The sequence below is a fragment of the Dermochelys coriacea genome, chromosome 16 (assembly GCF_009764565.3).
Source record: "Dermochelys coriacea isolate rDerCor1 chromosome 16, rDerCor1.pri.v4, whole genome shotgun sequence".
In the NCBI taxonomy this organism is placed as follows: Eukaryota; Metazoa; Chordata; order Testudines; family Dermochelyidae; genus Dermochelys; species Dermochelys coriacea.
In genome coordinates, this window is record NC_050083.1 from 9,427,872 (window position 1) to 9,442,625 (window position 14,754).

A 14,754-nucleotide genomic window follows, 5' to 3' on the forward strand; every position below is an offset into this window, starting at 1 on the left:
GGGGAGGCTGTGTCTGTACTTGGTGCTAGGGATGTGACTGAGCTAACACGCTACGAGCCATAGTGTGGCCCTGGCAGTACAGGCAGAATTGAGTGAGGGCAGGGGCTAGCCGCCCGAGTATGTCCCCACTGGGTCCAGCGGATGCATGCTCAAGGTGGCTAGCCTGTGCGGCTGCACAGAACCTTCAATGTTCAGCACGCTAGCCCAATGAGAGCTATTGCCAGCACGTCCAGGTGCGCTGGGAATCAAACCCACAGACCCAAGTGTAGACATGCCCTGGGGCACTGAGTTAATCCCCCTCTTCTTGCTCCTGATTCCGAGGAAAGAAATGAGCCATCCTGTCCCCAGTTCCAAAGTCCCAGTGACCCAGGGCTGATCTCCTGGAAACCACCTCTCTAATCCCCTCCAGAACTGCTTTCCCCAGTGTGGCAATGTCCAGGACCGAGCAGGAACCGCTAGGAACCCCGATTTTCCTGTGCCCTTGGTCCTGTAGGGTATCTGTGTCTGGGGGCTGTTCTCCCTCAAAGAAACCCCCCCCCCCATTAGCTCATCTCGCTGCTGGCAGTGCCGTGGCAACACACCCGGGGTGCTCTAGGTGGCCTCATTGAAATCCATGGCAAAACTCCCACTGATTGTAATGGGGCCAGGATTTCACCCTAGGGGAGTCCTGGCTAAGTCATCTTTCCTTTTTCTCTCGATCTTGCAGATTTTCTCCTTTCTGACCCCTGGTCCTCAGGGCCACTGGCAAGAAGCAGATAATTTGTCCCTCATCCCTCACACTCGATAAGGTTTCCATTTCCTGAGTGTGTGCGTTACATTTTGAATATGTCCTTTCAGAAAAGCTTTGCACCACTGATTAAGAAAGAGCAGAGCGAGCCTCCCCAGAGGGGGGCTGGCGTGTTATACAAAGCCCTCTGACGGAGAGCAAACGTGGCCCAGAGAACAGCTCCTTGGCATGGCAACAGGAGACCTTGTCCAAAAAGCAGCCCTGACATGAGATAACATTAATGCAGCTTATGCCGAGGGTCTGGGGCTTTTGGAATTAAGCTTGCTCCCAGGAGCAAGAGTCTTGGTCTTTATCAATCGCAAGCAGCCCATCGTGTCACGAGGATGCTCCGAAGGGATGGGAATGGAGCTCTGCAGATAATGGGCATGGCTGGGAAAGCAGGGTCACAGTGGAGTTGGGGGATGCCCAAAGGGGAAGGCAGCCCCGCTCTTGTGAAAGGGTTTACTTCCCTCTCGGAGGGTGGGGAGGGGCAGGAAGGGATACAGTCGTAGGGAGAGGCTGATCGCGTTGTGGTCTAGGCTCTGTGTTAACTTTGCTGCCTTCCTTGTGCTGCTGGGGCCTCTGAAGAACACTGAAAAGCCAGGACTGGATGGGAGCTCACGCAGAGGATAGGGACCTGCGTGCAGCTACGCACCTCTCTCCACGCCGGAAGGAGGAGGCCATGCCAAGTGCCACACTCATACCTCTCAGCAGGGTCTTCTAGGAGCCTTCTTCTTGATCCCCACACACTGCAGTGCCCTTTGTCCCATCGCTTCAGAAAGGCTGCCTCAGAGCACAGAATGTAATGCCAGTGGTGGCACTGTATGAGCACACCACACCTACATGGGCAGGGATGGGGCCGAGTGGCTACTCCTGAGATGAGAACTCAACCCTAAGCCACCGCCATGGCGGAGACAAAGCGCTAAATACAGAAGGGGGCTGAGTAGAGCAGGAGGGAGTATTCCCTTGGATGATCTGCAAGCCCCAGCTGTGAACTGAGGACCCATAAAACCCTGCAGAGGAAAGACAGGAGGAGCATTAAAGAGTAACCATGGAGGTACAGTGGGACGGTCCTTTGCTTCCCTCCTTACCTCTTGGCTGCTGTCTCCTCATTCCTTCCCCTGGTTGGGTCAGTGGATGTGAGGGTGGTCAGCAAACATGCAGCTACTGGCATTATACTGACCTCCTGCGGAGCAGATGGAGCTGGGCTGAATAGCTGCTCTCTGAACTGCCCTGGTATGGTCCAGTGAGGTCCTAGCAGCAGCTCAAAGGCCATTTGTTGTGCTTTTGGCTGAACATGGGGCTACCACTGGGTTACCACTGCCTGATCTCTCTGTCTCACAGATAATGGGGCACCGATCAGCACATTCAAGCACAAAAGCACCATTGCAACTCAGATTAAACCCCCAAATGAAGTACTTTGGCAGGAGTCAAATAGGGTCTTTGCCAGAGCACTGCTCTCTACCGTCATTGCCACCAGGATGCTCCGGGGACCAGCTGCACCATTGGAATCTGGGCTCAGCTCTGCACGCTGCTCCTAACACAATCACCACCTTGGCTTCAAGCTATTTGCAATCGCCTTGGCAGAAAAAGAAACAATTATAACTAGCCCCCAGCCTGACAGATATCCCCAAGCCTCCAGCCGCGGCGCCCAGAAGGTTACACGCTAACGCTTGAGCCATTAGTCAAAGGTTACAGCCTATCTGCTTTTCACAAGTCTAATGCCGGCATCACTTTGAGCCACATGTGAAAGGCATTAAAGTGCAAGCCACTGTACTGCACAGGTCTCCAGAGAGGTCACTTTTAGTGCCTTCCTCTATGTGGGGCGATTCATGGGGCAAATTAAGGCTGTGGGTGGCTGTGTGCATACAGAGCGGAGATGGCTGTTCAGAGTGAAGGAGAGAGAAAAAACCCAGCCTCTCTCTTCTGGAGTACTTGGGAAAGAAGGGAGGCCAGAGAGACCTTCAAACCTTGCAGCTGGCTGCACAGCAGAAACAATCCCATATAACAACACTATCCATTTAACCTATACGCTCTTTGTGGAGATTGGGCTCTAGGGGTTTTGCTGCCCTCGCTAAAGTGGGAAACCTCTGCCCCTTCCAACCCAACAGTGGTGCCAAACAAGAAACAGACACTCAACATGCTGCTGCCCCAGGAGATCAGCTTTCCAGTCTGCTTGGTAGGGCTTGTTCTCATCCTACAGGGTGCTCGGTTTAAATCTAGGCTGTAGCCCAGATTGGGAATGACTAAAAATGTTGCCACCTGAAGACTATGGAGTGGTTTATGTGCATGACCCAGCGGATAGGGCACTGGACTGGAACTCAGAAGACCCAGCTTTTAATCCCAGCTCTGCTGCTTGGCCTGCTGGGTGACCTTCGGCAAGTCACTACATCTCTTTGTGCCTCATTTTCCCCATCTGTAGAGAGGGGATAATGATACTGACCTCCTTTGTAAAGCACTCGGAGAGCTGCAGATGAGAAGAGATAGGTATTGTTATTCAGTGAGGTAAGGGGTCTCGTTCCAACCAGCCCCCTATGTATACACCACACTATGGGCCCCTGGCTGGCAGCCTGAAGCACACAGAGTAGGCTCTGCCTGTACGTTCCAGAGGACACGAGCATGGCGATGTGGGGGAAGCTTGCACTGCTGCTACTCAGGCCCTTGAAAAGCACTGATCAGGTGACTTCAGTTCCCAGGTTTGTTACTGTGGCACCTTTTGCCAGCGCTAAATTCACCCCCGACAATGATAAGGAAACATGTGCATTGCGGAGGCTCGGGGATTGTCTAAATGGCAAATTGCGGCATGGTATGCCAGGGTTTGACTCTACCGCACGAGCTTGCTGTGCAGGCACGTCCCGTGTGGACACTGCGTTGGAGTGCCCAAACAGGCAGTTACGGCCTGGAAAGCCGGTGCACTATAGAGTCACACCCCCTGGCTGGCTGCACAGTAACTCGCTGTGTAGCCAAAGCCTAAGTGTGGGAAGCCTCTGCTAATCTCATTCTCAAAGTCCCGGATAGGGAAAGTCTCAGTGTACATGCCAGCCCATCCCGTGACAAGGGGCATCACTCCCCCACCCTCACCCCATCCCCTAGCACTAGTATGCAACAGCTGCATACGCTAGAATGGAAAAACAATGTACAGCCCAACATCAGTCTTTGAACCATACTCTGGATATTTGTACTCTAGAGCCCACAAACAAATGGTATAGAGATGGCAAGGGCCGAGGCTCACATCTGGATGGCACAGAGTTGCAGGGGTAGAGGCTCACATCTGGATGACACCGAGATGGAGGCGTAGAGGCAAACATCTGGATGACACAGGGAGAGTTGGGGGGAGGCCCACATCTGGATAGTACAGAGGCAGCAGGGGAGAGGCCCACATCTGGATGGCACCAGATATGGAGTGGAAGAGAGACACATGTGGCTGGCACAGAGGCAGTGAGCAAGAGGACCACAGCAGCATGGCACAAAGATGGGACATAAGAGGCCCATGTCTGGATGGCACAGAGAAGATGGAAAAGAACAAGGCGGGCCAGTTGGGGCTCTTTTGGGTGGTGGCTGAAGGAGTGCCATGTGCAAATAAGCAAGTATATACCAGGCAGGCAAGAGAAATCCAGCCAAGCCTGCAGTCTCCTTTACCCACCAGCCTCTGCCCCCCAAGCCCTTCATCAGAGGAGGGAATGCACTGCAAGGTTAACAACTACTGAGAAATTCTCACGGATCTGACAGGCGGGCAGGAGAGGGCGGGGAGTGAGAAACAAATAATAAAAACAAAATCCCAGTAAGCATGTTAGAATTTGTTTGAAGTCTGGCGGAGCTTTCAGGAAGGGTTATGTACAGCTCCCAGCCTGCCGTGAATTACACATTCCTTGCAAGGAAAGGAATCTTCTCGGATTTGAAGTAAAACAGATGTTTTTATTCTCCTTGCTCCTTTTTTTTTTTTTAAATCTTTTCTTTATTGAAATGACAAGTACCCAAGGAGCATCACCGAGAGCCCTACCACACCGAACGGGGCTGCAAGGCTACCAACTCTCAACCAGATGTCGCCACCCTTCTTCACAAAGCATAGTGTCTCACTAGTCACCACCAGTGAAATCTAGGGGCTAGGCTGTGGCTTTAGACACAGCCTTGAACCGGAAGCAATGCATATGCTGCACCACTCCAAGGAGACACCTTCCCTCAAAGATGCCCCTGGGAGGCACTGTTCCTAGCCTTGCTTCCTCCTTGCTCCAGGCAGGGGAGTAGCAATTTGCTAATGCTCCATTCCCTGCCCCTCCTCAATCACTCTGTGCCCACTCGTTCTGTGGGGGATGCAGGGCCTACCCCCTTCTGCACATTACACTGCGAGGGAACCTGCATTGGGGTGTTTGTACATGGGGCTCTTCCCCCCCACCCCACCTTTATTCCCCCGTGTAGGTGAGCAGCCCAAATCACAATATAGAAGTATTCATGGAGCAACCTAAGTACTGAGTATTCCTCAGCACACCTAGGGATGGCAGAATCTGGCCGGTGGTGGGTACAAGTAATGGGAATGTCTCTCTTCTACCATTGTAACTTAAATATATTGAAGGGCAGGGTGGTCTAGTGGACAGACCTGGAGTCAAGAGTCTATTCCTGGCTCTTCCAGTGACCTGCAGTGTGACTGTGGGCAAGTCACTTTACCTCTGGTTTCCCACCCACTCTTTGTGTTGTCGGTTTAGACGGCAAGCACTCTGGGGCAGGGACTGTACAGCCGCCTAGCACAAGGGCTCCCAATCTTGAAGGGCCTCGAGGTGCTAAGGATACTAACACACAACAGTTAGTAAGTGAGACATCCCGATTTGTTTGGGGATTTAAAAAAAAATTCTTGCTCAGCTCTTCACTGGTGGCACAGTGGGAAGCTTTATACGATGCGTTCCCGTCTCCTCGGGACCCGCTCCGACTCCCAGCGCAGTCTGGCATGTCACACAAGAGAGAGAAAGAAATGAGGATGAAGAAATTTCTGTCTGTCAGGAAGAACCCCCCCCACCTCCCCCCAGAGAAGCAGCTTTGGAGCCGGCAGAGACATTTCATTCTCTTCCAGCCCCTCATTCCTAACCTTCCTGGTGGTTTTGTGAGTGGACACAATTCCACAGCATAGCTAGGAAGTCAGAGAGCTATTTGTTGTTCTGCACTATTTGTTTCAGGAGGGGTTTCTCTGGAGTCAACTAGAATTCAGAAATAATAGTGTGCTCTGCATCTTGACTGCTGTATTTTCTGCTACTGCAAAAGAATATTCCCTGATCCCCCCCCCCCCATTATCTCTCCCCACTTCTCTCACAAACCTCACCCCTTCACCTCTGCATGCATCTCTCTTTATCCTTCTTTCCTTCCCTTGCCATACCCATCTTCCCCCCCCGTCCTTAACAATGTTAAGGAGTCTTTTTCTTTCCTATGGCCAGGCCTCCCCTTTGACTGCCCTGCAATGAATTAAAGAGAGAGTGCCAAATCTACTTCTAGCATCATCATCCTCACCCTCTTGAACCTATGGGAAACTCTCCATATAAGCCAAATCAAGCCACACTGCTGCCTGATCAGATAAGAGTCCCCAGTAAATAACCTTGACGCTAGAGGTCAGAAAAGCCAGGGATCCTGTATCAGAACCCATTAATGATTTAGGATTGTGTAAGAGCTGCAGATGACAGCTAGGGGTCCCAATCCCTCTCTCCACCCCCGCAGTCCTGTCCTTGGATTGCTCATGGCTTTTCTGCCTTAAACTGCCTTTACACCAGAATAACTTGCCTGGAGTTACTCCTGATTTAAGGTGAAAGAAACTCAGGTGTCGCTTGCCTCATCTCCAAGTTCTCCTTACCCCACCCACTCACCATGCTCTGCGTTTACAGGCCTGGAGCTGGGGCAAAGCCCCGTGGACAGGTGTGAGATAAGTAATACAACACTCCACTGTAACCCAAACTCCTTTCCCCTTCCCCACTGGTCCTGCAAACCCCTCCTTGCCCTGCTCGCCCCCGCACACACCTCAATTTCATTATCTCCAATCTGGAGCTGTCTACTGCATGCTTTTTGCCAACATAAATATTTAATCCCAGCACATTGCACAGAAAGGCCCCTGTGGAGTTAACACGCCAACTCACGTTTCCACTTTGAAAACATCTCATCTGGTGGCGCTGCAGCAGGAATAAACCAGGGGTAGGGTGAGGATGCCTGCAATGGACTAGTGGGATTGGCTGGTCAAGGTCGACGGGGGTTGTCTGGAGGGCTGCACAAAGCTGGGGGGCAGGGATTCGGGGGCACGCATGATGGTCCGCTGCAAAGGGGTGTTCTGCAGGAGTAGCACATTTAGCAGGCTCTGAGCCAACGTGCAAGAGAAAGAGAAACATCCGCCGCCAGCTACTCCCCTGGGGATGGCATGAAGTGCAGTAAATATGGGATGCCATGGGGCATGAGCCAGGGGAATCAAATGTACTACTCTTTGTTGGCTTTCAATAGCATTCAGGTGACGTAGTCCTCTGCAGTGTTACCCTTGGCCTAGTACATGTGATTGCTAGTATATAACACACGGGCATTACGGCAGCGCCCTTGAAAAGGGATGAGAGCCAAGAGCTCGGAGAACCCCATCCCAGCCCATGTTGCCACACCATTCCCCACAGCGACTCCTTCTGGATGAGGACCAAACTACATCGTTGCTGTCAGCGGCTGCTGCAGGGTGCAGGCGGGGTGCCTGGCACAAAGGGAAACGGTTCCTGACAAGACACAGGACAATCCTAAACCAACTGACATAAGGGCAAATGCTGAACAGGGATACCCCAGCCCTGCCCGTGGCACTGGGTTTTAAATCTTGGCTTTAGATCCCAGCCCAAAGAGGCACTCATGTTAGCCGAGGAACCGTCTCTCCTCTTAGCTCCTCTGCTTTTCCCTACGCCCTGCACGGGCTGTTTAAAAACAACAATAATAATAATAAACCTCAGGCCTCTCAGTCAGAGCGCAGGGCTGTGGTATGAGGACCAAACACAACAAAATAATAGCAACCAAATGTGCTGGGGAAGCTGACCAGATCGACAAATGAAAGACAGCTGCGGTGTCAGCGCTGAGAACACACCAGCCCCTCTCACATACACACACACCCACACCTTGCACACCCATGCCAGCACAGACATGTACAGCAGGGCTTGGGCTGAAGGCCCTAAAAACGGCAGTGTAGACACTTGGGTGCAGGCTGGAACCCAGGCGCTGAGACCCTCACCCCTTGTGGGGTCTCAGATCCCAGGTTCCAGCTCAAGCCCAAACGTCTGTGCTGCAGTTTTATAGCTCTGGGGCCTGAGCCCTACGAGCCCAAGTCAGCTGACCCGGGCTAGCCGCATCCATGGAGTAGTGTAGACATACCTTTGACACTGGTATGTTCCCATGCCCACACACTAATTCCGAGTGCTCCAACACTTCCCCATCCATACACAAACGGGCTTTCAGACACGCATACCTCTGCACAAAGGGCCAACCGATTACACATAAATGTACTCCTCTATCCACCCATATAACCATGCACAAATGCACACAACCAGCCATACATCCAGTCCCTATTTATACACCCCAACATATACACACACCCATATTCAGTGTATATACCCATGTAGGCATAGCCATAGATTAACATACCTATGTGCAACCCTGCATACACACTCACACAAAGCATGCACACTCCCAGAAACACACCAGCACTCACAGTTACATACAGCCTCCTCCCACATACACAAACTCCATTGTCCAGTCACCTATCCCTAGCCACACTCACACAACACATACATCTATGAGCTAACCCCTATCTACACAGACACCACATACCTGCTCTAACACTTGCACACACCCCCTCAAACACATGCACAGCCACCTGCCCTCTCTCACAGGGCTGCAGGTGCCCATGCCAGCACAGGAGCAGGGCCCCACGGGAACTGCATGCTCTTGGAAAAATAAATAAACCCCAAAACAAACCCCAGCTGAAAGCAGTAAGGACGAGAGAGGATGGCTGGGGTCACATTGATAGTGATTATGTGCCTCTGAGTCAGGCTGTGGCTCGGATAAACACATTACAGAGAGCAGGGGTGTAGTGAAGGTTGGACTTTATTAGATTACCCGGACTCTGTGTTCTCTGGTTTGTGAATGACTACAGAGAACAAAGATGTGCAAGAGCAACACACAAGCCCCACACCGGCCCCCCTTCTGGGACTGGACTATGCTTCCAAATTGCTGCTACCCCCTGCAAGTGTGTGAGGAGGGGAAAGCTAGCAGGCTGGAGACGAGGAGCCAGAATCTCAGGGTGAGGGCGAGAGAGAGAGGGTTGGGAAAACTCACCCCGATGACTGCAGGGTGCATGTATTCACCAGCCATACCACCCACTGGAGAGGACCCTGAGACAAAAAATCCCTCCTCTCATCCCAGGAATGCTACCAGCTAATGCTACCTTTACAAAGACAAACCCAGCTGCAGCACTCCAGAACCTGCCTCTAGCCCGCCCTTCGTCTGCCATTGCTACAGGGTATGGGTGGCTGACACTACAGCAAGGGATTCACTCTGCATTGTCACTTTTGTTTTCCTGGTTCCATGTGGCCCCCCTTGTGCTGCAAACCTTTCAGAGCGGGTGCGGCAGTGTGGCCTGGGAAGAGGATGGTGATAGAATAAAGACCAGAAGCATCTGGGGTATCTTCACCGATTTGACTCTGGTGGGGTTACTCCAGATTTACACCACGGCAGCTGAGATCAGCCACGGGCTATAGGCAGTGGCTACCTTGCCCTGGGAGAAATGACTGGATTTTCCACTGTGGTCCCAGGTTCCTAGATAGTGTTCCTTTCCTCTCCAGCCATGGAGGGAGGGATACTCAGGGGAGGAAGGCAGTGTAGTTAAGCACCATTGGCAAAATTTGTGGCTTAGAAGCCTATGTCCAAATTGACTCTGTCCTACCTTAGCCACACAAACCCCTAGTCACCCCGCCAGCAGGCTTCGACAGAGATGTGGGGCGGGGAGGGGAGAGAGGCAAACTCAGGCTTCAGAGCCCATTCTATCCTTGCCCTCTCTCAGCGAAGGCTACTCACCAGGACACCCCTTTATTCGCAGTGCTGGCAAGTTTTTCTGACCTGAGATCCCGGCACCAGGGACTGCCAATCACTCTCCACCCTGCATCTAACCATCTTCAGGGAACTTCACAGTAGCAACAAAATAGGCTTGACCCTGTATTCTTCACCCTGGAGACTGCGCTGCAAAGCATAGAAGCAAGTGCGCCCCCAGTTAAGCATCTCGATTGTGGGTGCTCTTCCGAGCGGGGTCTCCAGCCCTACTGAGTTTGACCCATCACCAGCAGTGACCCTTGGCGTGGATGTCTCTCTTTGCATGGTAGGGTAGGGGTTATGGGGAGAGCAGAAGAGCTCAGACCGGCTCTGCCTCCAGAGTATTCAAACGCCCTCATTTACACAACAGAAACAACAACCCATTGATGATCATGTCTCTTGTTTGAGGAATTCCTCTCCCCCCCATCCTCCCTCCTCAATATGCCTCCTAGTTATACAAAGGAAATATTTGGAGGATTTTATTTTGCAGTCCTGCAGCCCAGACAGATTGAAAAGAGAAACCCACAGGAGATGCAATCCCAACAAGAATGCGCACGGCCTGGCTGTGTACACATCTCTTTGTGGCGGCGCCGCAAAACAGAGAACTGAACCGATTTCAAAACCATGACAGTGACATGATCAGAGGGGAGAAGAGAGTAACACCAGCTCTCATCTACGAGGAGCCAGCAACCTGGGTCATCCCTGGCTCTGTGATTGTCAGAGTGTTCCAGACATCTAGTGCTGGCAAGAAACACTGCACTGCCCAAGGGAAACCCAAGGTGGTACATACTGTAGGTTGCATTTCTCCCTGTGAGTCAGTACTAAACCTATTCTCCAGGATCATGCTAGTGGAGGGGCTGATTTTCAGCTGAGGCAGTGAGAGCTTTTGTTTATGAAAGATCCCATAATAACAACACCTATCTCTGCAGTTCTCTACAAAGGGGGAAACTGAGGCACAGAAAGGTGAAGTGACTTGCACCAGGTCATTCCGTGGCAGAACTGGGAGTAGCACCCAGCCCTCTTGAATTTCAGGCTAATGCTCTATCCATTAACCCACACATCCTCCATGCCACACTCTTTGCAAGAACAGATGCTTAGCAGCAGGGACCAGAGACAGAGCATTACATTCCCCAACCCAGAGCTCCCCCTGCAGGGTCATTTAGATGCAGAATTCGTTTGTGTGGTCCCACAGTGTAAGTGCAGCCTTGCTGCGAGACCTCAACTGGCTGCTGGGGAGAGAGGGTTCAGACAGGTTGAACATCCTGTGGTCGACAGAGCAGAGCTCCCAACCCCCTGAAGTCGAGCCAGGTGTGCTGCCTCCTGCCTTGGGGAGCTGGGGAGAATCCCAATGCCTGAGGGCCCTAAGCTCAGCCAGTCAGGATCACTGGGAGCTGCCCAGTGGCCAGCGGTGATCCCCTTCCTGCTGGGCTGCTCCTAGTCTCCCTGGTACATACTTGGGTTGTAGGTATCTTCAGCTCCGGAGGAAGCGGGGGAGTTCCTCCAGCCCAGGCTGGGAGGACAAAGGGAGCAGCTGTTCCCAGCAGAGTTAGAAGGAGCATCAGTGGGTTCTGGAGGGCACATCCCGTGTTGCGATGCATGGCATGGGCTGGAGTGGGGAGGGGCAGATGGGGATCCACAGATAACAAGGGATATGGTTTGGATCTTCACTCACCGTGCAGTAAAGCCGGGGCCAGGAAAGCTGAACACAGAGAAATGGGCACTGGTTCAGGGAATGAGTTTGGGAAGGGAGCGGGGAGAACCCTGAGCCTGAGTCCAACTCTCTGGGATTGTGAGACCGAACTTGTCACTTCCTACTCTTGAGCAGAAGGGGGGTGTCAGGCCAGGGGGCACCTGTCCATGCTCTCAGGTATGCAGAGGGGAGAGGGACTGAGGATTGGCCAGCTGCAGTTCCAGTGCCTGAGGAAGGTGGGGACGCGGTTATCATGCATCTGATGAAGTGGGTATTCACTCACGAAAGCTTATGCTCCAATACGTCTGTTAGTCTATAAGGTACCACAGGACTCTTTGCTGGGTTATCATTGATTCAGGAATGAACTCCTTGAATTTGGGCTTCCTTCGCCCCCACTCTTGCTCGTCCCAGTTTGGAGGTTCAGGTATCCACAGCTGTTCCGCCACCTCGCTCCGGAGAGGGAAGCTAATAGACTGGCTCACCCCCGGATCCTTCCAAGTGTGCTCAGCTCCCACTCTGAGCAAGAACCACCCCTGCCCCTCTCCTTTTTTAAGAAGCATTTTAATTATGACATACGTTTTGGCTCTTTGGGTTTCTGGCAAATGCCAGGATATTTTCTTTCCCCCTTTTCGTAACAGAAACCATATTGCTATGTAATCAATTCATCTTGCTCCTGAAGGATGGAGAGGAGTGTGTGGGGGGAGATCAGAAGCAGAGGGGGGAAAAACCTAAAGGTACCTCGTCTCCTTCCTCAAAGAGAACAACTGAGGCAAGTGTTCCTGACCTTGGCTGTGTAATGTGGCATCAGATCTCAGGCGTCTGGCAAGCTCAGAGACTATAGTTAGGAGCACAGTGTAAACGCATGGCTAGAGAGAACTGAAAACTGGCCCCTCAGTTATCCACTGAAGACAGCACCCATTGGGCTAGGTGGGATGTCCATCAACATATACATGGGTGGAGCTCATCACACATGCCTAATGGGGTGCAATACACTCAGTCCACATTACACTCCCATGGCAGGGATTTGATCTTGCTCCAGCAGGGGTGAGGATATGTCTTCCAAGCAGAAGGGAGAAGCCAACACATCCAGTGCTGGACAAACCTTTTTCAAACAAATGGATTAAAGGACCATCAGATTCCAGTAAACCCCACTAGAGTGTGAGGAATTCAGGATCTTGTCTCAGACACCATGGATGATAACTGCCACCTACACACTCCCAGCTTTAAGACCATGTACTGTGCTCTCTAAACCAGATTTTCAAATATTCTGCATCCATTTAAGCACCAAAGAAGTGGCCAGATTTTGCAAAGAGCTCAGCTCCCTCTGTGGCACTTTGGAGCAGCTTTTGCAGAGAGCTCGTCATTCAACATGCACTGGACATGCTGAGTTGGGTGCTGAGCTCTTTGAAAAACTGGGCCCCAAGATCAAATGTTGACCTTGGATGATCATGCAAAGGATCCTCTGTTCGAACTGCCTTGCAAGGGCAATCCCGGCGCATAGCAATGATGGATGGTGGAATGGCTTGGATACAATCAGAACTAAACAAAAGTCTGAGTTTTGTGCTGAGACTGAGTTTCTGAGACTGTGCTGAGTCTTTAATGAAGTTCAGAAAATGTTCTGATAATGTTACCTCCCTTTATTTTTCATTTGGTGCACATGTTCCTGTGCTTCCCCGCTGTGAAAGGACTGAAATACTAAAGCAGGAAGCACCACAAATCTTAGACAAGAGCCTGTTCTTGTGAGATTTCTTGCTAAAGAACCAAACTTTTGGAAACTTATCAACGGCGATCATTGCTGAGGGTACTCAGGGGATAGTTCGGGGTGATCACTGATGGAGCTATGTTGAGGAAGCTGAGAGGGTAATGCATACCGAGATGGCATTCGCATCTTGTCCAAGGAAAGGACAGATGCACCAGTAAATCTTACATCCTCACGTTGCCTTCCAGTCATTCACTAATTAACCCTCACAACACTTTAATGTTAGGCAGGAAAGTTTTGTGATCTCCATTTTACAGATGGGAAAACTGAGGCACTGAGAGGTTTAAGGCAATATTTTCCAAAGTGTTCACTCATGTGGGGTGCGTCTGGTTTTGGTTGGCCAAATTTGGGCACCTTGGGCTTGATTTTTTTCAGAGGCCTTGAGTATGCACAACTTCAGTGGAGGGCAATGGGAGCTGCGAGTGGTTGGCACCTCTGAAAATCAAATCCTAGGGAGATCTCAAGTTAGGCACCCAGAAATGATTGGCTACTTTTGCCCATTTAAGCTCCACATTAGGATGTTGAGTACCTACAACAGGAACTGTGGGAGCTCTGAGCCTGTGAAAATCAGCCCTACTACAGGTGCCTAAAGTTGGGCACTGCAAATTAGTGAACACTTTTGATCATTTTGCCCTTCAATGATTTTCCTCAGCAGTCCCAGAGAATCTGTGACACAGTTGAGTCTAGAACAGGAGAGTTTCAAACCCAATCCACCTGAACATACTTCCTCCAAAGCCTTGACCCAAACCTCATGGAAGTCGGTGGAAAGACTTGCATAGACTCCAGGGGGCTTTGGATCAGACCAAGAAAGTCAAGCAAAGGATCCAGTGATGGAATAGCTCAGAAAAGTCCAGGAGTGATTAAACATGGGCTCTCAGTTCCCCTCTCAAACTTCCCAGCCAAGGATTAGAAAAAGAAAACCAGGCAAACTATATGGAAAAATAATAAGAGAGTGAACATTCAGTTAATGTATATTGGAAAGCAGCTGAGTCCAGCAACCCGCTCCCAACTCACCCCTCTGTGGAGGATTCCTGCATCCATCCACCTCTCCCCTGCAGCCCCCGAGATAACCACATTGGCAGACTTGGAAACATTTTTTGTCTTGAAACCTTGAGTTGTAAGAATGGCTTGCACAGCTGGGATGGGTTGTTGGTGGAATCAAACCCTGATAAAAGGCAGCAGCAAGGCTTGGAAAGGGTGCCTACAACGTAATGCTTTGCGTAAATGAGAGATTAGGAGAGAAATATTTTTAAAAAAAATAAATTAAAAGAAGAATATGAAGCACCCTCCTGGAGATAAGGCTGGCAAGTACTTTGTGTGCCTTTGTTTGGGGTTTTTTTGTGGTTGTTACAAGAAAGCAGGATGAGGGGGAGTTGTTGCAGGTGTCAGCTGGAGAAAGAAAAAAAAAGTTTTACAGACGTACAGGCCAGTTTGACAGACACTACTACTGTGATGAGCTTTCAGGTC

General features: G+C 51.1%; 1 protein-coding gene across 2 annotated transcripts in view; it reads right to left on the reverse strand.

Annotated features, from left to right (window-relative positions):
- Nucleotides 1–14,754, reverse strand: part of ASTN2 (astrotactin 2) — a 628,164-nt gene that overhangs the window by 31,407 nt on the left and 582,003 nt on the right. The window lies entirely within an intron of this gene.